Source organism: Pelodiscus sinensis, chromosome 16 (genome assembly GCF_052426305.1).
Source record: "Pelodiscus sinensis isolate ZL-2025 chromosome 16, ASM5242630v1, whole genome shotgun sequence".
Lineage (NCBI taxonomy): Eukaryota > Metazoa > Chordata > Testudines > Trionychidae > Pelodiscus > Pelodiscus sinensis.
Window position 1 is genome coordinate 27803986 of NC_143067.1, and position 23372 is coordinate 27827357.

Below are 23372 nucleotides of genomic sequence, written 5' to 3' on the forward strand. Positions count from 1 at the left end.
CCTTTTTGAAAAACGGTGGTTGCCATTATGCAAGTGAAGTGTGGGAAATTTAAATCCCAGCTTCATTTGAAATTTTGACATGTCTAATTTACATCCCTTTTTCGAGGAAAAGGGATGTAGTTTAGACACAGCCTCTAGTACAGGCTATGTTTTTGGGTTAAGCAGTTTGCCATGTATCATGTTTAGAAACCGCATAGTAATTACATTTGATACTATTCCATGCACAAATTATCCATGTTTTGTATGCAAAATAGCACTCAACTGGATGAGCTAGGTCAGTGGTTCCCAACCTCTTTGGGTATTTGGACCTCTTTTCAATCAGTAAAATTTCAGTCTTACATCCCCTCCCCCGGGAAGGGAAGGGAAGAGAAAAGAAAAGCAAAGATTGGGCCCACCTTAAACTTTCCCTTGACCTCCAGCATTACCACCACAGACCACCAGGGGGCTGTGGATCGTAGGTTGGCAACCACTGAAATAGATGTCACAGCAAGAAATGCATACACTTTATCATCTTCCTGCTCTAACCTAGGGGAAGGTTGCAGGGGGTTTGGGTTATGAAGGGGGGGGAGGAAGGGTCAGGGAGGGGTTATGGGTTCAGGAGAGGATCTGGGAGGTAGTTGTGACTTACACAGGGTGGGGTGCAAAGGGTTGGAACTGGGGTACAGAAGGGGATGAGGTGCAAGATGCAGGCTTTGGCTGGAAGGTGCTTACCTAGGCTGCCTGCCACAGCCCTAGTCATGTACCTGTCTGGGCTGTGTGCTTGGGCAGGGAGGGTAGAGAATAATTAACACATTGGTCCAGCACAGTCATTGCAGCTCCCATTGGCCTGCAGTGCCTAGAGGAACATGGCTCCTGAGGCAGACCACTTTGAGTGGCCTGGAGTTGCGGCAGGCAGAGACCCTGCCTGCAGGTCACTGCAAGCCCGAGCCAAAGGCTTGGCAGGCCCTCTTCTAGACTAGAGGATGGTACAAGAAACACTGCAGTGATCAGATGCTGGATAGCTTGTTCCAGCCTTGGTGACAGCCTCAGGGGTGGTGACTTGTAAAGGCTAGTAGGTAATTCTCACATTGCTTCAAAACTCTTTAACTGCTTGTAAGGATAAAAAGCCAGTTAAATGTCAAGTTGCTTATCAAGTCCAGCTGAGTTCTTTGCCTCTGCCTTTCAAAAACTCACAACAGATAGAAGGAATCTTTCACATCTAATTCATTCTTTTTTCCCTTGCTGTTGCTTTAAGGAGCATATCAAAGATAGCTATAATTGAAATCCCACTAGGTCTTGCTACTAAGTAAAATTTCATAATGATTGACACCCCTCTTCAGAACATGAGGAATCATAAAAAGAGTGGGCTGGCTGCCCACCCACAGTCCCCCTCCTAGGAAGAGCTGTCTTACAGAGGAGGGCTGCAGAAAGCAGACTTGAATCCACAAGGCTGCTTATTTCTCTGAGAAGCTCCTCTCTGCTTGTTTTTGGGGGTCTTATATAGGTTTCTATGTTAAGTGGTATGTCACTTGTTTCACTCTTGTTAAATGCCAACTTAATAGCAGGAGAGGTTCTGTGACCCTTATTTGAAATTAAGCAGTAGGGTAACATCTGTATTACAACCATCACTCTGCTTAAAAGAAGAGTACATAGCCTGGAGATACAAGGTCTTATTCCATCTGAGAAATGCCAGAGGCTTGGCGCTAATGTGAAGTAAGTGATTAATCTGATTTTGAATACATTTGATTTCGCCATTGGAAAAAAAGCTTGATTCAAGGACAGAAGTGAGACCAAGTTATATAAGCAACCTATAAAGTAAAATTCACTTGAGTATCCTGCCAAACAGAATAAAGACTGCTTTTCCTGGTAGCTCATAAGTATTTCTTAAACTTTTATATAAAGTAATATAAGGAGCTGGTTTGGTGTATTTGTGAAAGAACTACACTTTCAGTGTAAAATGAGCAATCCTCTTCAGTGTTTAACCCTATTTGCGGAGGAGGGGGTTGAAAGGCTTTCTCTTGCATCTGGAATATATGAAAAGTGATACTAGTTTCTCCCTATGGAGATGCATGTGTATCTATTGAGGAAATGCTTAGTGGTAAAGAGGCACACCATTTCAGAAATCCCAAATGATACTACACAGTGTCATTAAAAGGGAGTGTGTAGCAGTGAGCTGAAACTGGTTGTGTCCCATGAAAAGTTCATTATACTATTTATTTTTTGGTTGACCTCTAAGGTGCCACAGGACCATTGTGTTTAACTCCTAACCTGAATCTCAGAGGTGTAGCCATAGTAGTCTATCCTGGCAAGTTCATTCAGAACAGGAATGGTTGCTACAGCTACATTGGTTGGGCTGTACACCCCTGTTGCGAAGGAAGCTATAGCATCTTATTGTGGAAAAACCTTTTGTTTTTGATTTCACTCAGTAATTACTGCCTTCAGTAATCCTTAGTTCTGTGGAATCTGCAACAGGGCACTTTAACAGGTATAATAGAATATAAAATTATACTTTTCACAGTATGTTGATCGAGTAACAGCCTCTCCATAGCATCAGTCCGGGTAGGTATTCCTGTTACACAGAATGACTTTAGGATGATAGTTTCTTTAAACCTCTGTTCATTGATTCTTTGTTGTCTAGTATAGCTTCCCATTACCCTGTACTGCAGTGGTCACCAACCAGTAGACCAGGATCTACCAGTAGATCTTGGAGCCTCTGACTGGTTTGGCCAGGAAGCTCACAAGTGCTAGCACTTCAGTTGCCCCTTTACCCACTATCATGCTGTTTCTGTCCTCTGGCCTTGAAGGTGCCCCTTGAAAGCCTCCTGCTTGCTGTGCAGCGTGTGGGAGGGAGGAGGGGGGTACTGATGTCAGGGTATCCCTCCCCCCAATCCTGTACCCCATCTTCACACAGAGAAGGGGATGGAGGGAGCTCAGCAATGCAAATCTGTCATTCTCACAAACACATGGGCTATGTCTACACTTGTGTCTTGCACAAGAACCCTTGCGCAAGAAGTCTAGCGCAAGAAAATGTCCACACTGCCATGTGCATGCTGTGCTTTTGTGCAAGAGCTCCCATGGCAGTGTGAATGCTCTCTTGCGCAAGAAAGCTCCGATGGCCATCTTAGCCATAGGGCTTTCTTGTGCATGAAATCCCTTCCGAGTGTCCACACTGCCCTCTTGCGCAAGAGCTCCTGCGCAAGAGGGCTTACACTTGTTAAAGAGCATAGCTCTTGTGCAAGAAGTCCTCTCTTACCACACCGTACTGTAAATTTTCTTGTGCAAGAGCGGGCAGGCAGTGTAGACACTCTACGGATTCTTGTGCAAGAAGCTGTGAGTGTAGATAGAGCCATGCTGTCCTTCCTTTCATCTCCTGACCCAACCCAACATGTACATGGGGGGTTGTTACTACTTTTACTGCTTGCAAAGTGGGTTAGTTTTACTTTTTGACTGGTCAGTGCATTTCATAACTTTCATTTCTCTCTTATGCCTAAATTTAATTCTTTGAGTACTTAACATACCTAACCTGTCATGTCTGCAGTGATTATCCTTAGGGTTAATTGTATTCCTGGAGGTGATTAGCATGTCCCTGCAGCCCCTTGAAGGTTGGAGCAGGGGTTCTCTACACACTGTCCTTGCCAGCAGGATCTACTCCTGCAGCTCCCATTGATCAATGATGGAGAACTGTGGCCAGTGGATGCTGTGGAGTCAGTGCCTGTGGATGAGGGGCAGCTGGCATGTACAGCAATGGCTCCATGTGCTAACTTAGGGGATGGGATGGGGCTGCTTGGGCTCTGCTGTTCCATCCTTCGGGCAGCTTTCCAGCTGCTCCCAGGGTGGGCAGGACTTGAACCCACCACTCTGTGCTTCCCCAGGCAACTGCCCTATCTCCTAGCCCACTCTAGAGCCCTCCCTACCTTCAGGGGGTCCCTTATCCTGTGTCTGGTCACTCCCAGGATGGGCGGAGGGGGTGACTTGAAGGTAGGGAGGTGGAGTGAGATCTCCAGTCAACTTGGGGATGGGCATTTGCCTCTGGAGCACAGGCTGGTGGGCTTGATCCCACCCCCCTCCACCCACTCAGGCAATGGCTGGGCTGCCAACATAGGCAGCCTGAGGGATGGACCTGGCTTCTGTAGTAGGAAGGCAGGATAAGGGACTTCCCAAAGGTGAGGGGGCAGACCCTGGAATGGCCTAGGGCAGTGGCCTCCAACCTTTAGAGACACCCAAGAGAAGTCTGGGGCTACAGCAACACAACTGAAATTTGGAGAACTGAATTTAAGTTTTACAGCATTTGTATTTTTGTACTTTACACCCAAATATTTCACCACCCACCCAGCTACAATTAAGTTGTTTAAACAAATGTGTTGCAACAGTTTAAAAAAAAAAACACAAGTGAACTGTAGGTACTGGGGGTACTTATAATTTTTTTTAAAAGGGGTATTTTATAAAATAAAAAGTTGAAACACTGGCCTCGGGTGATAAGGCATTTGCTACACACCCAAGACTAGAGCCTGCACCCCTACCCCAGCCTCATGAAAGTGAATGAGATTCGGGGAGGAAGAGCAAGAGCAAGCAGCATGTGGCCCCAGAGAAGGGGGGAAGGAAGCCAGGCAAGAGTATTTGGGCTGGAGGAAGATCTTACCTTGCACTTTAAATTGGAAAAAGTGATCTTGTGGTTAAAAAGGTTGGAGACCCCTGTTTTAATCCATAGTTTAAAAAGAGAAACAAATTAACCCCTTCAGGGAAGAATGAGGCACTGAACTACTTCCACTGAAATCAATAGAAAGACTCCTAACTTCAATTGGGTCTTTTGCATGTTTAAAAAACTTTGCACACAGATAAAAATGGTTTATAAAACATACGTGCAAGGAACTCTTGGTTGGAGTGTAGGTTAAAGTTTCTGACACTGGTTGGATTGCTGAGCTGTCGGTGGCACTGAAGATATGTCCAGTGAAGAACATGTGTGACTTTCTCTTTAGGAGTTTGACTGATATGGTTGTATTATTCTGTGTTTGTGCTGACCGTGTTATATGGAGGTTAGAAACCTTATCTTTCACATAATGTAGATTTTTGTTGAACTGTGATTATATATTCCATTTAAAGATTTACATAGCCAGCCAAAAGATATGTAGGGCATTTGAATTGAACCAACTTTTGTTTGCTATCATCCAAACCAATAAGTTATTACTTCTTGAGAAATGGGTAGTTTTCTTGAGAAATAATCACAGAAATGCAGGGCTGGAAGTTGACCTCAAGATGTCATTTAGTCTTCCTATGTGCCCTTACACAAGACCAAGTATACCTGAACCATCTTTGATAGGTGGTTTTCTAGCCTTTTCTTTTGGGGATTCTACAGCCTCCTTTGGTCATGCTTTTCCAATACTTACCTGTTCTTATAGTTATGCCCCCCCCCCCCACCCCCCAAAAAAACCCTCTTAAATTTTCCTTGATGCAAATTAAACCTTTTTACTCCTTATCTTACCATCAGTGGACATGGAAGACAATTATTTTACCATCCCCTTCATAGCCTATAATATATTTGGAGGTCCCTCAGTTATCTTTTCTCAAGACAACACATAGCCGGTTTTTTTAAAACCTGTCCTTATAGCCAAAATCCTTTATCATTTTTTGTTGCTCTCCTCTGGACTCTTTACAATTTGTCTGCATCTTTCATAAAGCCTAAGTCATGATTTTTAGCTTGCACAGTAACATTCATTAGTGGTCATATTGGGCAAGAGTCAGATAACAGCATGAGTTAGGGCATTATAACCTGGACCATAACAATTTAAAAAATATGTTCTGGCACTCGTACTCTGACAAGTGGCAATTTACTCCACTAGAAGTCCCATTAGGTGGAAATAAAGGTGGCATAAGACATTTACAGTCTGACTGCAGCTTGAGAAAGGTGGTTCTGTTTATCACTATTTTAAAATTAATTTGTGTTTATTTAGCACAGTCAACTGTTTGGAGGGGAGGACAGCAACACTGCAGAATTTCCATCTGTTTTTGCTAGATATAGGACATTTTGTGCATAAACTTGTGTGCTGATTTGAGCTGCATAAAAATTATACATTACCCTATTAGCATGGTCTTGTTTAACATTTATCTCTGATGCTTCACAAAAAGATCACAGCTTTGCTCTTACATTAAGAACTCCAAGCATTCAGTGTACTCGATACCATACAATACATTTTCACTTTTGCTTCTTAGAATACATACCTTCTAGAACACCTTCAGAATTTAGCCTTTAAAATCCTGATCTTCATATGATGCTCTTTGTCTGCACTTGAGAAGAACTTTATGAAAGGATTTTCTGTGTGATCTCATGCTTCCAGTATAAATCTGTACCTATGAATTGGACATTCTGAAGCAAGATGGTGTCATTATCTGACCCTACTTGTTTCTAATAGGATTAACTTGATCTCCTGGAGACCATTTCACTGTTCAGATTAACCAGGTTGAAACTTCTTGGCTGCAGAACAAAACTAATCATTTAAGCCATAATTTGAGTTAGACTTGCTAAGCCTTATGTTGAAAAGGCCTCTCAAGCGAAATCCCCAAGCTCGTATTCATGACAGAAGTCACAAGAAATGATATTATTTAACACTGTCAAAAAGTGAGGTGGCTCTGGTATTGATGACCTCTGCAAAGAATCTGTTTTTTCAGTTACCTTCCGGATCTGGGTCTAAAGAAGAGTGGTCTGTTTTCTCTCGCCTTTTCCCATTTCCTCAATCTCTTCTCTCACCCTCAACCTCCTCTTTTTCTTTTGCCTCTGGGATAGTGAATTGTTTTCAGACTGGCTGATGCTTTAGGACAGTGATCTCCAACCTTTTTAATCACAAGATCACTTTTTCAATTTAAGTGCAATGTAAGATCTACCTCAAACCCAACTACCCTTGCCCCACTTTCTTACTCCCTCCCCCCACTGCTTCTCTACGAGGCCTCACCCTGCTGGGAAAAAGCATTGGGGTGCAGGCTCTGGTATGGGCCAAGGGGTTCAGAGTGTGGGAGGGGACACCCTAAAGGTAGGGAGGTGGGGTGGGTTCTGGAGAGGCCTAGGGGATAGGGTATTTGCCTGAGGAGTGCCAGGTTGGCAGCTCAAATCCTGCTCACGCTGGGAGCACCGGGACAATCAACACAAGCTGCCCCAGGGATGGAGCTGGGTCCTGCAATAGGAAGGCAGGATAAGTGACCCTCTGAATGTGGTGGGGCAGGCTGGGCAGGACCCTGGAGTAACTTTGGGTATAGGGCATTTGCCTAGGGAGCACAGACTGGTGAGTTCAAGTCCCTGACCACCATGGAGCAACCAGGCACCAATACAGGATAAGGGACCCTCTGAAGGTGGGGTGGGTTCTGGAGTGGCCATGGGGATATGCACATGCCTGGGGAGCACAGGGCTGTGGACTCAAGTCCCTGCTCACCCTGGAAGCAGCCAGACAGCTGTCCCTAGCGATGGAGCAGCAGAGCTAAGGTAGGCTCACCACCACCCCTGAAAGCAATTAGCATATATTGAGTGGCTCTATGGGCTGCTCCTCATCCACAGGCACCAACTCCACAGCCTTTACTAGCCACAGTTCTCCATTACTGACCAATAGGAGGTGCAGGAGTGGTGTCTGCAGGCTGGGACATGTGGAGACCCCCTGCTCTGACGTGATCAGGGGCTGTAGGGACATACCAGCCACTTCCAGGAACACTGTTGCCATAGGGATAATTACTCCAGGTTAGGCATTTTAGAACTCACTACTCAAAGAATTAAATTTAAGCCTAAGAGAGAAATGAAAGTTATGAAATGCACAGACCAATCAAAACCTAAAAATAACCCACTTTGCAAGCAGAAAAGTAGTAACAACCCCCCATGTACCTGTTGGGTCAGGCAATGAGAAGGAAGGACTGTGTGTGTGTGTGTGTGTGTGAGAGAGAGAGAGAATCACACACACACTGTGTGAGAGTGACAGATTTGCATTGCCAAGCTCCCACCATATCCTTCTTTCTGTGGGGAGACAGGGCACAGGAGTGGGGGGGGGGACCCTGGCATCAGCATCCCCCTCTTCTCCCTCTTACACCCTGCAACACAAGCAGGAGGCTCCCAAGGGGCAGCTCCAAGACAGAGGGCAGGAGCAGCATGACTGTGGGGGAAGGGAGGGGAGAGGCAACTGAAGTACCAGCTCTTGATAGCTTCCTGGCCAAACCAGTCAGGATCACTTGTCAGAGGCTCCAAGACCTACTGGTAGATCCCAATTTACTGGTTGGTGACCACTGATTTAGGAGACACATCTCATAGGAGACACACTGAGGCTGTGTCTACACTGGCAAGTTATTCTGGAAAATTAGCCGCTTTTCCGGAAAAACTTGCCAGCTGTCTACACTGGCTGCTTGAATTTCTGGAAAAGTACTGACAATCTAATGTAAAATCATCAGTGCTTTTCTGGAAAAACTATGCTGCTCCCGTTCAGGCAAAAGTCTTTTTCCGGAAAACTGTTCCGGAAAAGGGCCAGTGTAGACAGCACAGTACTGTATTCTGCAAAAAAGCCCCGATTGCGAAAATGACGATCGGGGCTTTTTTGCAGAAAAGCGCGTCTAGATTGGCCACGGACACTTTTCCGGAAAAAGTGCTTTTCCGGAAAAGCGTCCTGCCAATCAAGACGCGCTTTTCCGAAAATGCTTTTAACGGAAAACTTTTCCGTTAAAAGCATTTCCAGAAAATCATGCCAGTGTAGATGTAGCCTGATTGTTTAAATCTGGAAAAGTGGTTGTGCTAATGTTATGATAGTTTTGATAAATAGTTTTTGTCAAGTAGAACAGGTTTTCTTTTTCCCTTTGTGAGATGTGGAGTGAAGAGAGTGACAAACGGATAGCAAAAGCCAAGGTCAGAGAATGAATGGTGTTGCATGTATGACATGAACAGTAAAACAGAGCAAAACTTGTCAGTAGAAGTTGTCATGTTTAGTGAATTTTAGGTTTGCTAAAGGGCTAGTAGCAGGGCTGCAGCATCTGATGAGCTCCGATTTTTCAGTAAAGTGAATTTCACACCTGCACCTTGGAAAATTTGTCTTCCTCAAGGAACGTTGCTGAGGTTTTGAGTTGGAACCCAGTTCCACCTGCACAGGGTTGCTGTATTCCTGCCTCCAGTCTGAAATCAGAGCCACATCCTGTGTGCCTCTGTGTATACATTTATGGCCATTGAATATACAAAATTATGAACTCAGGCACTAATGCTCTGCTCTTCCCCCAGGCCGGCTCCACACCCCCTCTGAAGCATACACAACTATTAGAATGGTCACTAACCAACAGGCATGAAGTCATTCTTCAAGTCTTCTCTATCCATGGTCCCTAACCTCCCCACAGAATAGTTTTGCCATGTTTGAGGCTTTTCTGCATACTATACTGCTTATTATGGATCATTTTCACCCAGTATGGGGCTACAAGAACTTGCTAAAAGAGCACGGCTTAAAAATGGTGTTTACTTTACCTTGAGAAAACAAGCTTCCATTCCTTGGAGGATGAAATAAAAGAGCTGACTTCATAGATCGGGGTGGACTAATACTGGCCCACAGGCCAGATCCAATCTGCCAGGGTTAGCAACTAGCAGGCTCCAACATTACCATATTTACGTGCACCTCCACAGGTATAGGCATCACCGTTTGTGGCCAATGGGAGCTGCGATCACCCATATCTGTGGAGGTGCAGGTAAATATAGTGACAGTGGCCCACCAGCGGCTCACCCTGATGAACTGCTGCCGTTTTATTGCCCACCCCTGTCATAGACAGTAGTTTGTGATCTGCCACAAAAACATTCATGTTCTCTGACAAGTCATTTTTGGAAAAACTTGAAACTCAGGTGATTTTCACTGGGGAAAAAAACTATTTATGCTAATGAAGATTTGCAAAAAAATATATTTTTCACATGGTTACTAAGATTGTAAGGTAGCACTAAATGTAATTTCTATTCTGTTCTTTTGAATTCATTGCCTTAGTATTGTCTTCCCTTTTTTCTTTTTTGTTCTTTACACAATAAGAACAGTATGAAGAACTCACGTAGACACAGATGGATCCCAAGTAACATATATATATAAGGCTAGTTACTTATATATTGCTGCTCTGACTGGTTTCTGGCTGCTAATAAAACATAGAAGACCATGATGAACACCACTAGAGGGCTCACAAACTACCTGAAGAGATACTACCTTAATATTATGCCAATAGTTTTCAACCTTTTTTCATGTGTTGGACACCTACAAAATGTCAAACGGAGGTGCAGACTTCTCTGGAGATCGTTGACATAGTCTGGTGACACTCAGCAGTCTGCAGATCACAGACTGAAAACCACTGCTAAATCCATCACTTTACTGATGAGTGAGGATTTGCAGATCTGAATTTAGGGGACAAGAGCTCTGTTCCAATGTCTGCCTGTTAAATTAGATGGTAGAAGCTGGAACCCATATGCCATCCTCTAAATATGTGATCTTAACTTTTTATGTTTTTGGTAATTACATTCTAAAGGTGTTGGGTAGTCCACTCACAATCTTAATTTGCTAGATCTGATCTCACAGGTGGTTGGAAAGACTGAGGTTATTAAATGGATATTTCTAAGAAAACAAACAAGTAGATAATTGTTTCCCTTTTTTGCAGAAAGTGTCAAAGGGGCAAAATGTATAATATCTTCTTTATAACTTTTTAAACCAAAATCTTAAGGTACTTAACTTAAAAATTGGTTACATAGTACCATCATGTGGACATGTGTATGCATTACAGCTTCCTGGTTTTCAGATAATGGAAATGTGACCTGCAACTCTGCCAAGATGTAATATTAACAGCCAGCCCAATATAATTTTATTTATGCAAAAAACAAATTACTGCCACAGACCAGCAGATCCCATCAGATTTGTCTAATTAAAACTGAGCTACCACCCTAAAGAAACTTACTCTACTAAAAATGATTCAAAAATTAATGTGGCCTGAGTTTCAGAGGTGATGAGAACCCACAAATCCAACTGACTTCAGTGGAAATGGGGGGGGGGGGATCTCAGCATCTCTAAAACTCAGCTACATTATATCCACAAGTGTACTTCAGCTGGGTTTGTGTGTGCTTTGTAGCATTTGGATTAGACTTAGTTTCAGCAGGTCTCCATATTGATTTAGTTGGAAGCAGTTCAGCCTGAATTTGCTTAATACTTAGATGGTTCTGACTGGCCTTTTGCTATTGTCCCATAGTGCAAATTTGAAATATTCCAGAAGCCACTGCATCTAGGAACAATGGTGTACCAGAGAGCATTACAAATGCAATGACTAGATCCGTTGCTGATGTAATCCTTCTGCCAGGTAGTGGCAGCAGCAGCCAAGCCCGGATTCAATATCTAGGTGTCCCTTTTCATCCATCTCAAAAAGAACTGGCTCAAACTCCCACCCAGTAGCTTAGGAAATTCACACACCCCTGGGTGCCTCTGGGAGGCAATCCTTCCCCACTCATGAGCACAGAGTCTGAGCGTAGAAAGGAAAGTTTTAATGAAAGAGTGGGGACCAATACAGCAGTACACAGACAATCCAGGAAGTTTTTGGAGAATGTTGGGGATAACTTCTTGATACAAGTGCTGAAGGATCTGACCGGGACCATGCACAGCTTGACCTGCTGCTCACAAACAGGGAGGAACTAATAGGGGAAGTAGAGGTGGGTGACAACCTGGGAAGCAGTGATCGTGAGATGGTAGATTTCAGGATCCTGACCAAAGGAAGAAAAGAAAGTACCCTAGACATCAGAAAAGCAGACTTTGACTCCCTCAGAGACCTGATGGGCAGAATCCCCTGGAATACTAACATGAAGAGGAAAGGAGTCCAGGAGAGTTGGCAGTATTTTAAAGAAGCCTTACTGAAGGCAGAAGAAGAAACCATCCTGATGCACAGCAAGAGAAGCAAATATGGTAGGAGACTGAATTGGCTTACCGGGGAAATCCTTGGTGAACTTAAGCACAAAAAGGAAGCTTACAAGAAGTGGAAACTTGGACAGATGGCTAGGGAGGGGTATAAATGTATAGCTCGAAAATGCAGGGGAGTTATCAGGAAAGTGAAAGCGCAATTGGAATTGCGACTAGTAAAGGATGTGAAGGGTAAAAAGAAAGGTTTCTAAAAGCATGTTAGTAATAAGAGAGTGATCAGAGAGGGTGTGGGGCCCTTAGTGCATGAGGGAGGTAATCTAGTGACAGATTATGTGGGGAAAGCTGAAGTACTCAATGCTTTCTTTGCTTCTGTCTTCACAGACAAGGTCAGCTCCCAGACAAATGCACTAGGTGACGGAATATGGGACGAAGGTGGACAGCCCTTGGTGGGGACAGAACAGGTTAGGAACTATTTAGAAAAGCTAAATGTACATAAATCTATGGGTCTGGATTTAATGCATCTGAGGGTACTGAGGGAATTGGCAAATGTCATTGTGGAGCCTTTGGCAATTATCTATGAAAAGTCGTGGAGATCGGGAGAGATCACGGATGATTGGGAAAAGGCAAATGTAGTGCCCATCTTTTAAAAAGGGAAGAAGGGTGATCCAGGGAACTATAGACTGGTCAGTCTTATTTCAGTTCGCAGAAAAATCATGGAGGGGATCCTCAAGGAATCCATTTTGAAGCACTTGGAAGAGGGGAAAGTGATCAGGAATAGTCAGCATGGATTCACATAGGGCAAGTCATGCCTGACCAATCTTATTAGCTTCTATGATGAGGTATGTGGATATGCGAAAGTCAGTGGATATGATATACCTTGACTTTAGCAAAGCTTTTGATATGGTTTCCCACAATATTCTTGCCAGCAAGTTAAGGGAATGTGGATTGGATAAATGGACGGTAAGATGGATAGAAAGCTGGCTAGAAGGGCGGCTCCAGTGGGTAGTGATCAATGACTTGATGTCAGGTTGGCGGTCGGTTTCTAGCGGAGTGCCCCAAGGATCAGTTCTAGGATCAGTTTTGTTCAACATCCAATGACTTGGATGAGGTGATGGATTGAACCCTCAGCAAGTTTGCAGATGACACTAAGCTGGGGGAGACATAGATACACTGGAGGGTAGGAATAGGGTCCAGAGTGACCTAGACAAATTGGAGGATTGGGCCAAAAAAAATCTGATGAGGTTCTACAAGGACAAGTGTAGAGTCCTGCTCTTGGGACAGAAGAATCCCAAGCATTGTTACAGGCTGGGGACCAAATGGCTAAGTAGCAGTTCTGCAGAAAATGACCTGGGGAATACAGTGGACGAGAAGCTGGATATGAGTCAACAGTGTGCCCTTGTAGCCAAGAACACTAATGGCCTATTAGGTTGCATTAGGAGGAGCATTGATCAGATCTAGAGAAGTGATTATTCCACTTTATTTGGCTCTGGTGAGGCCACATGTGGAGTATTGTGTCCAGTTCTCGGCCCCCAACTACAGGAAGGATGTGGACGCATTGGAGATGGTCCGGCGGAGGGTGATCAAAATGATTAGGAGGCTGGAGCATATGACCTATGAGGAGAGGCTGAGGGATTTGGGTTTGTTTAGTCTGCAGAAGAGAAGAGTGAGGGGGGATTTGATAGCAGCCTTTAACTTCCTGAAAGGAGGTTCCAAAGAGGATGGAGAGAGGCTGTTCACAGTAGTGATGGATGGCAGAACAAGGAGCAGTACTCTCAAGTTACAGTGGGGGAGGTCTAGGTTGGATATTAGGAAAAACTGTTTCACTAGGAGGGTGGTGAAGCACTGAAATGGGTTAGCTAGAGAAGTGGTGGAATCTCCATCCCTAGAGGTTTTTAAGTCTCGGCTTGACAAAACCCTGGCTGGGTTGATTTAGTTGGGATTGGTCCTGCTTTGGGCAGGGAGCTGGGCTTCATGACCTCTTGAGGTCTCTTCTAGCTCTATGATTCTATAAATCACATGGCATTAACTTGGGAAATTACCACAACTAGAATTCATAACCAACCCATGAGTAACGGTCTTCAGCTCTTAGGCTACGTCTACACTGCAGGCTTTCTGCCCAAGAACATCCTTTCTTGTGCAAAAATCTGCGGAGCGTCTACACTGCACGTGTGTTTTTGTGCAAGTAAATTTACAGTAAAATATCAGAAAAGAGGGCTTCTTGCGCAAGAGTTATTCCTCTCCCCTTGAGGAATAAGGCCTCTTTCACAAGAGTTCTTGTGCAGGGAGACAGTGTGGATGGGCAACGGGTTTCTTGTGCAAGAAACCCCGATAGCTAAAATTGCTATCAGAGCCATGAATGCTCTTGCACAAATGCACATCTCTTGTGCAAAAGCACATGGCAGTGTGGACGTGCTCTTGCCCAAGACCTTTTGTGCAAGAACTCTTGCGCAAGAAGCCTGCAGTGTAGATGTAGCCTTTAGTGATTTCAACTCTTAGCCACCACCTAGGCTGGCCAAAAGATTCCAGCTTTCACTGGAATAACAGAGACTTATGGGCTATGTCTAGATTGCATCCCTTTTTCGTAAAAAGGGATGCAAATTAGACGTATCACAATTGCTAACGAAGCGGGGGAGATTTAAATCCCCGCTTCATTAGCAATTGTGATACGTCTAATTTGCATCCCTTTTTCGAAAAAGGGATGCAATCTAGACATAGCCATGGAGTCTGCTTTAGGTCTATCCTTAGAATGGGGGGGCAGAGGGAGACAACAGTTTGAACCAGTCTTATAACTCACACTTAGCAAGCATGGTGATGGTGGTGGTGGTGGCGGCGGCTGCTTCTTCTTGCCCCCAATTCATCCACTCAAATCTGGACGGAAGAAGCATGTTCATCTGAGATCCAGTACAGTGATGGTGTCTCTCCTATAAGCGTTGGTGTCATATTTTACAGTTCCTACATTTAGCGGTAGCATGGTTTGTGACCCCACAATAGCCAAATTAGTTACAATACATCACATTCCATTCCAACAATTCACCCTCCATCAGCCCTGGCTGAACTGGATTTACATAGTAACACCCCAGATTCTTTTCTCATCCGGAATGAGCTGTATTTACATATCAACTGTTAATTATCCTGCAGGGCTAAACAATTTGAGTGAGCATACCCACCTGCAGGGCTGCTCTCTCCTTTCAGCTGGCTGTATTGCAAGCGGTAGTTCAGCACCTGCTTACATCAATATGGATGTGTGGGGCAAAACTGCAACATTTCTGAATGATTCACCAAGTCTATTCTGGATAGGTAGGAAGGGCTTAATTACCTAGGAGCCCAGAAGAGAAACAAGAATATATTTTGCAAATTCTGGTGATTCGTCCCACTTTTTTAGGGGAAAGAATTTCTGAAACATTCTCAAAAGATACAGTAAGTCTGGAATTATTGAAAAGGAAATTTTCCTCTGGGAATTGATCACTCTGTTTTTCTGGAAATATCACTCAACAGCTGTCTGCAGGATATAGAAACCAGATTTTTGCCTGAGTTATGACTGAGTAAAAAGCAATCTAGGATTTTATCCATAGATTTTAGAAATGAAAAGGCCTATTATGTCATCTAGCCAATTTTTAGGCAAACCTTATGGCGTGAAATTCAGATATGGAATTTAAATTGACATTCAACAATACATCTAATGCAAAATGAGACTTATTAATGATTGGCACTTCCAAATCATTATCTTTTTAATCTTAATCATTACAATTGTGTGTCAAATTACATGATATCTTACACCATCTGTCCTTAAAGAGGCAACATTTTACAGCAGTGCTGAGCAACTGATTCATGGCATTCAAGCGCTGGGAGGGAGGATCGGATATGGGGCACACATCAGAGCCAATTCATGGCACTCTGGAAATGTTGGAACGAGGGGGAAGGGTAGGAGAAGGGATGGGGCATGCTCAGAGAAGACAGGGAAGAGACTAGGTAGGGGGTGATGGAAGCAGTTGAGAAGGGGTGAAGACTTCAGTGGAGGGGAGGATCAAGCAGCCTCTGGGAAAGTGAGAAGTGACACACATTTAAAGCAAGGGCACTTGTGAGGTGCATGCTGATTGCACCCAACCTTATGAGAGCCATGCACATCCTCTCCTCCTTTGTTACTTTTGCTGGCAATTTAATAATGAATCATTTTGTGTTGAAAAGACATGATAAAGATGGAGATTCAAGTGTAATGTATTTAATCTTATTTTGGGGTCATGGTTAGTGCACACTCCTGATTTCAATCTTGAAATCTACTGAGACAAAGGAGGGCTACTCGTGCAGCCCACTCATTAGCCTTGGTTGCCCATCGCTGTTCTACAGCAAATGCATAAGGAAATTGTTTTCAACTTAGATGTCATTAGTTGATTTGTAATATTTATATATCAAAACTAAGTTCCAGGTAATTTATATTTTCTTTCAAATCTAGGAAATTATACTTCCAACACAGTTTCTATTGGTCACTGAAGTTTCTGCTAGATTAGGCCAAAATGTTTGTCAATTTTGGAAAAGCAAAAAAGGCTCATTTTAAAACTCTTTTCCCCTTGAATTGTATCAATTTTTCAGCTAGCATTACCAAAAAAGACCCCAACAGCAGTTTCTAAATGGAAAAAAAAAATCAGCATGGCCCCTTTAAGAAGAGGCTTTTTTGCTGGCAGCCATTTTGTTTTTCTGTTCCAGCCACAAGACAAGCCCCTGCGGAACAAGGTAAGGGGGGGGGCGTGTTTGGGGGAGGTCCTGGCAGGGGGTCCAGGGGCTGGGTCCAGTTGCTAAGTGTGTCATAGGGTTGCCAGTAATAGAGATGTAGCCGTATTAGTCTGATCTTGCTGAAACATAGTCCTTTCTTTTGTTTCATAGGATTGCCAGGTGTTTGGTATTTCGCCTCCTGGCAAGGGGAAAAAACCCAGAAAATACAGGACATTTTAGGTGTCTGGTATTTTCTGAATTTTTTTACCTGACAAGAAGCGAAAATACTGGACTGTCCGGATCAATACCAGACACCTGGCAACCCTGTTTTCAGCTGGGTTGGCTAAGGTAAAAGGGGATCATTTGGTTGCCCAAGGTCTCAGAAGCTAAACCTGATTATAATTAGGGTTGCCAGGTGTCCGGTATTGACCTGGACAGTCTGGTACTTTCGCCTCCTGTCTGGTTAAAAAAAAAAAAAAAAAATCAGAAAATACCAGAGACCTAAAATGTCCATTATTTTCTGGGCTTTTTTTTCCCTGCCAGGAGGTGAAAATACCGGATACCCGGAAACCCTATGACACACTCAGCAACAGGATCCAGCCCCAGGCCCCCCCAGACCTCCCACTGAATTCCGCAGACACCCTGCTGGGCCCCCCTGGATACCCTCCCAACCGCCCGCTTACCTGATTCCGCAGGAGCTTATCTTGTGGCTGAAACAGAAAAAGAAAAGGCCCCCAGCAAAAAAGCCTCTTCTTAAAGGGGCCATGCTGACTTTTTAAATTTAAGTGTTTTTTCTTTGCTTAATAATTGCTGTTGGGACCCTTTTTTTGTGTGTTTCTTTCTTTTTCTCTTCTGCATCTGACGAAGTGAGTTGTAGTTCATGAAAGCTTATGCTCTAATGCCCTAATAAATGTGTTAGTCTTTAAAGTGCCACTGGACTCCTTGGTTTTATTTTATTTATTTAAGTATAAACAGGTAGAATGTTTTCTCGTTGAGTTTGTAAAGAGAACTCACATATAAAGGGAACTCTGAATCCTAAAGATGATTTAGAATGTCAAGTTTCCAAACTTTATTCGCTGCTGAAAAGAACGCAGAGTGATTATCATATTAGGAAGCTCTAGTTAGTGGATGTTGTTTGGGTTCAAAGGGCAGTTATTCTTCAACTATCACAATTTGATTCCAGATCAGCAATCTCTTGGTTTCTATTTTTTATTCTGATTATTTTAAATGATCAAACAATGTTTTTCTTTAGAAAATAGGTTCCAACTCCTTTAAAATTACAGGATGTTAAACATTTAAAAACATGAATCCAGTAGTTCAAGCTGTTGGTTGAATGTTTTTCTTTCCTCTGACATATCTCTGGTAAAGGCCTTTGATAAAGTTAGGTGATGATAGGAAGCCCAGGGATGCTTCCTATCATGATGATAGGAAGCCCATGCCACATGTCTTCTTAGTTAATTGTCTACATGTAAAGTGTCCAATCTGACAGTATTTTTGATAGTGAGAATCACTAAGTAATTACCAGGATTTCTCTACCAGGAATCCACAACTGCATATAAAAACAGTTTCTCATGGGGACTCAATTTCCCCATTGTACATTACATAACTCCTCTTGCAATGTTCTGGATAGTGGGAGGAAAAGTACCATGGTAACAGCATGTGCTATGACTTCTCACTCCCCCAGTACAGCTACTGTGGAGTGATCATGTTTGCCTTTATGTCATGTACATTACAGGCATCTGTAATGAGTTTCTATGCTTCATTAGTGTGGGATGGTGGATGATAACTGTCAGCATTCTCCTTTCACCCACTAGCTACAGTGACTAGTATACCTGACACAGACATTTGTATCTTTTCATGGTGAAACAGAAGAGCACAAATTTAAAATCTCTACAGACAATAAATCTCTTTAGGGTTGATGAGGCGCTGAATCTTGCAGGCTTTCGTTTCACCATAGAATCATTAGTGTTAGTACTAATAATTAGGAATATGATAGTATCCCTTTGAATAGTTTGAGATTCCTCTGGTGGTGTTCACTGTATTCTAAAAGGCACCCTAAGCCAGTCAGCAATAGTATGCATGTAGGTGAGCCTTTGTACATATTCAGTAAATACTGTTATTTGGAACCCAGCTATGCCACATGTCCCTATGGTTACACCATAGTATTTTTGTTGTGTAAAGAGAAATTGTCTCATTTGCTACTCATTCTACAAATTTCTAATTTTGTATTTGCATAATATTAGTAATCAAGGATCGGGATTTATTGTACAAGGTGCTGCACACAAATGAGGGGAAAAGCTATACCAGTGAACAGAAAATGTTGATTGATATTTTCTCATACAGCAAAGAATAAAATAAAAACAAAACAAATCTGTGCTAAGACTATAGAAAGAACTCAGTAAGAAGTAGAACCTCACCATGCTGGATGTTGTCAGTCTGGGTTTCGGGGTTGTCCCAGTTTGTTCCTGACATATCATCACTGATGGAGTAGGTGACCTACTTTCGGCTGCGTGCGCGTGTGTGTGTGCTCCTTTTATCTAAAGCGTTAGACCCAGTGAACTTGGGTCAACACAGTAGATCTCTGAGGGTCCCTGGAAATGACAGATTCAGGCAAGGATGAAACCAATCGAGCAGGTTTATTGCCAAATGCTGTGCATTAACAGTTGTCAACAGAAAGTCTCAACGCTAAGCCACTGTGCATTCTGCAAGCTTTGGCAATGTACCGACCCCCAGCAGGTTTGTTACCAAATGCTATACATTAAGGCTGTGTCTACATTGGCAAGATTTTGCGCAAAAGCGGCCACTTTTCCGCAAAAACTTGCCGCCTATCTACACTGGCTGCAAGTTTTTGCACAAGAACACTGATGTTCTAATGTAAGAAATCAGTGCTTCTTGTGCAAGAACTATGACACTCCCGCTCAGGAATAAGCCCTCTTGTGCAAGTGTTCTTGCACAAGAGGCCAGTGTAGACAGGCAACATAAATTTCTTGCGCAAGACAGCCCGATGGCTAAAATGGCCATCGGAGCTTTCTTGCGCAAGAGAGTGTCTATACGGGCACGCATGCTTTTGCACAAAAGCACATCTCTTGCGCAAAAGCACATGCCAGTGTAGACGCTCTCTTGCGCAAATCCTTTAACGCAAAAACTCTTGCGTTAAAAGTATTTGCGCAAAATCTTGCCAATGTAGACGTAGCCTATCAGTTGTTAGTAGAAAGTCTCAATGCTAAGCCACTGTGCATTCTGTAAGGGTTGATAACACCCCCATGTACAAAAATGCAAAAAGCACCCCCTCAACCAGGGTCGGTCAGAGCTTACCCTTTGCGGTGCCTTTTTATAAACATGTACAAACAACTTCTTTACATACTAGGTTGCAACCCTCTGTTGCCTAGTTACCACCCCTCACCTTATGAAAGGGGGGCTTACTTACTATCCTTCATGCTGTCAACTTCGATCAGGTCCGGAACTTAGGTTGGTGTGTACATTAGTTTTTGGGGAGTCTTTGGTACCAAGACATTTCTTATTGAGATGCTCCGCTACTCTGGCCTACAGTCTGTACCCAGTGCCTCTCTATGTCCTTCCATGCTCGCCTAACTTACACAATCACACAGTTATCAATAGGGCCTCTTTCTTGGCTCCTGTGTTACTGAACCAAAGTTTTGCTCACTAGATTCCAGGCCTGTTGCTGTTTTCACATTACAGGCCTTTATTCAGGCCTGCTGACTCCATGTTACTGACCCTCAGCTTACTACACTGGGGAAGAAGGGTGCTGCAGGAGGACAGTAACAGATCTTGTTTAGTTCAAGTATTTCTTAGGATCAGTGTTATTGCAGTACTAGAGCTGAATGCCCCCAGAGTACTGGGGAAGTTAAGATCAGATCTGGATTGGAATTCTGTGTCTTACATTTATCTTTGGGATGACCTGAGTCACAGTTCTAAATATGAACAATTTGTACTGTGTGCAGTAGAACTTTAAAGTGGGATCTGGACCTGAACTTTGCAGCTTATTAACAATGACTTTAATTACGACTATAACTGTCCAGTTTTCCCAGTTCTGTGAGGTGCTAAGCACCTCTGGGGAGCTACTGTGTGCTGCCCTCATCTTGAAATAGTACTAGGGTAGAATAGATGAAAGAGATGAGGTAAAAACAGGTACATCCTGAGCATCCATAGTATATCATTGCATGTCTTGAAAAGGAAATAGCACCTCTCAGTGATAAGATCAGAATCTGAGTCAATTTACATACAAATTAATTTTACTGAGGAATTTGAAGGAGGGAAAGAGGGACTCCACTGCAAGAAAGGTTAGAGGCTGTTCTAAGCCTGACATGATGCTGACTTGAGACATCTACATAAGTCCAAATCTTGGTCAGTGGGAGCACCACTCTAACTGTACATAAAGTAGAATTTTTCTGCATATGTTATAGATTTTTAAATAGCTACAGTCACATCCCCATTTTCCTTTGGATAATACAGCCATCCTTGTTATAACAGAATGTACTTAAATTCTATTACCTGGATCATATTGGTGTGTGGTGCTTCCTAGCAACAATCTGCTACTTAACACTGAAATGAGCCTTCCATTCAAAATCTTGATTATTAGATGCTTGTAACTTTTTTTGGAAATTGACTCCTCTACAGTTTCAGGCAGAAGGAGAATATTAGTGGAATTGTTGTGACAAGCACTCAGCTCTTGTTCTGTGAGTGCTTGCTTGTATGTATTGCAATTGAGGTGTATGTGCTGAAAAGAGTTTACCCTAGCTGCTACCGGTTGGGTCAGCTGTGGAGCCCCCTGGAGTGGTGCTGGAGTGATGCTGTATTTATGATCCTGCCAACTCAACAGCTTCTCAGCTCTTTCTTACTTGCTTTTCAAGTGCCTTATCTCCCTAGCACTTTGAACTCTTTGTTGTGCAAGATTAATAGTATTAAGTTAGTATTAGAGTAAGCAGTGGGAATTGAAGAGGGGGGTTCTCCTTCCTTCCCCTGTTCCCTTCAGGGCCTGGGGCAGGCCAAAGTCCCAGGACTTCAAACCTTTCGGGTCTTAGATCTATGAGTGACACTAGTCAAGCAGTAATGAAATGTAAAAGCTGGACTAGGTTGTCATCCCTAGAGGTGAAAGGGAAGGCAGTGAGTAAAGGGGCAGCTCCTCCCCGCCCCTCCCCCCCCCCCGATTCATGTCTCTGGGGACCAGTGGAAGGCCACCAGAATGACAAGTGCAAGATCTGTAAGGTCTTCAAACCACGTATGAGAAAGGAGTAGGCCTACTGCTTGAAGCAGTTCCTCATGGAATCTGCTCTGCAACTTCAGACACAAGATCCAGCATTGAGTACTTTAGTGCAGAACGCACCTCCTTCGGTTTCAGGTCCTGATCCAAAACAGGAGACCTCTTGGTGCCATTGTTCCCTGGCAGAGTCCACTCAGTGCCAGTCTCACTCATTGGCAAGTCTTTCCAAAGGGACCAAATCCTCGGCATCAGTGTGCCACGCACTGCTTCCTCCATCCACACCCCTGGGATTGGTGGCCCTCATGGTCCTGTGGCACTAATCTGCTGTGCTCTCCCCATGCAGTCCCATGTTCTTGGATTCTGAGAGGTGAACCTCTGATGATGGGCCTGTTCTTCACACCAGCCACCTTGTTTAGCTCCTTAAATCTAAAAAAGTGAGGGCTATATCCTGAATCCCTGCTCATTCTCTACTAAGAATTAATATATTTGAGATCAGCAAGAGTTGGAGTCAACACTGACTTTGTCATTTCCACATTTGTGAATGGATTTTTTAGAAAGGCTTATGTAAGTTAGGAGGAGAAGCTCATTGGAAGTCAGTGGATTTGTACTCCTAAATCACTCAGACACTCCTGAAATTTCCACTTTTGCTTTGAACAACGCAGGATTGACAGCCCTGGAAACAAAAATCCTATAATTAGCTCAGAATGGGAACAGTACAGACTGACAATGTAAGCTGCCCCTTTCTCTCACTGCCTTCCCTTTCACCTCTAGGGATGACGATCTAGTCCAGCTTTTACATTTCATTACTACTTGACTCGTAGGAGAGCTATTCAGTGGTATGTGAGAAATTGGAGCTTGATTCATTTAGTCCTTAGAGCTTTACTAGTCTCACCTCATGTCTAAAACAGAAACATTAATGGAACTCTTAAGTACCTGGATGAGAACCATTTAAGGAAAAAAAGGATTTTTCGGTGCAGCCTCCTGAGGCTGTGTGGCACAGACTGCTGCTGCACGTGCATCCACAATTATATGGGTCCTTGGAAATTCTTGACAAGGTCAGACTCTGTGTTAACTGCAGCCTTCCTTTCGACCCTTTCCCTTCCCATGGCAACAAGCCTGGCTTAGTAGGACTGGTACCAGATGATTTCAAAAAAATACCGGCCATACTTGATCTCAGATGGAGGGGTGGGGGATGGCCGGGAGGGGAGCGGGCAGAGGCGTAGCGAAGGTGTTATGCGCCATGGGGCAAAGGAAAAATTTGTGCTCCCCCCCCCCCCCGCCGCCATGTGGCACGGCCCCGAACCTGGTACACAGCTGAGGGGAACTTGTAGTGCATCTTCCCCCACCCCTTACAATTTGGGGCCGGGCTCCTGCATGCACTAACCCTCCAGTGGAGATGGAGGAGGGTCAGTCTTGGAGCAGGGTCGGGCTCGGAGCAGAGAGGCAGGGAAGAGACTCCAGCTGCCGGTGGCAGGCGGAGTAGGAGCACGTGAACTGAAGGGATAACGGGGGGAGCAGAATTAAATTAAATTGGAGCCTTCCTAGCATGGTGCCCAGTGGCAACTGACCCCTCCGGCCCCCTCTCTATGCCACTGCCC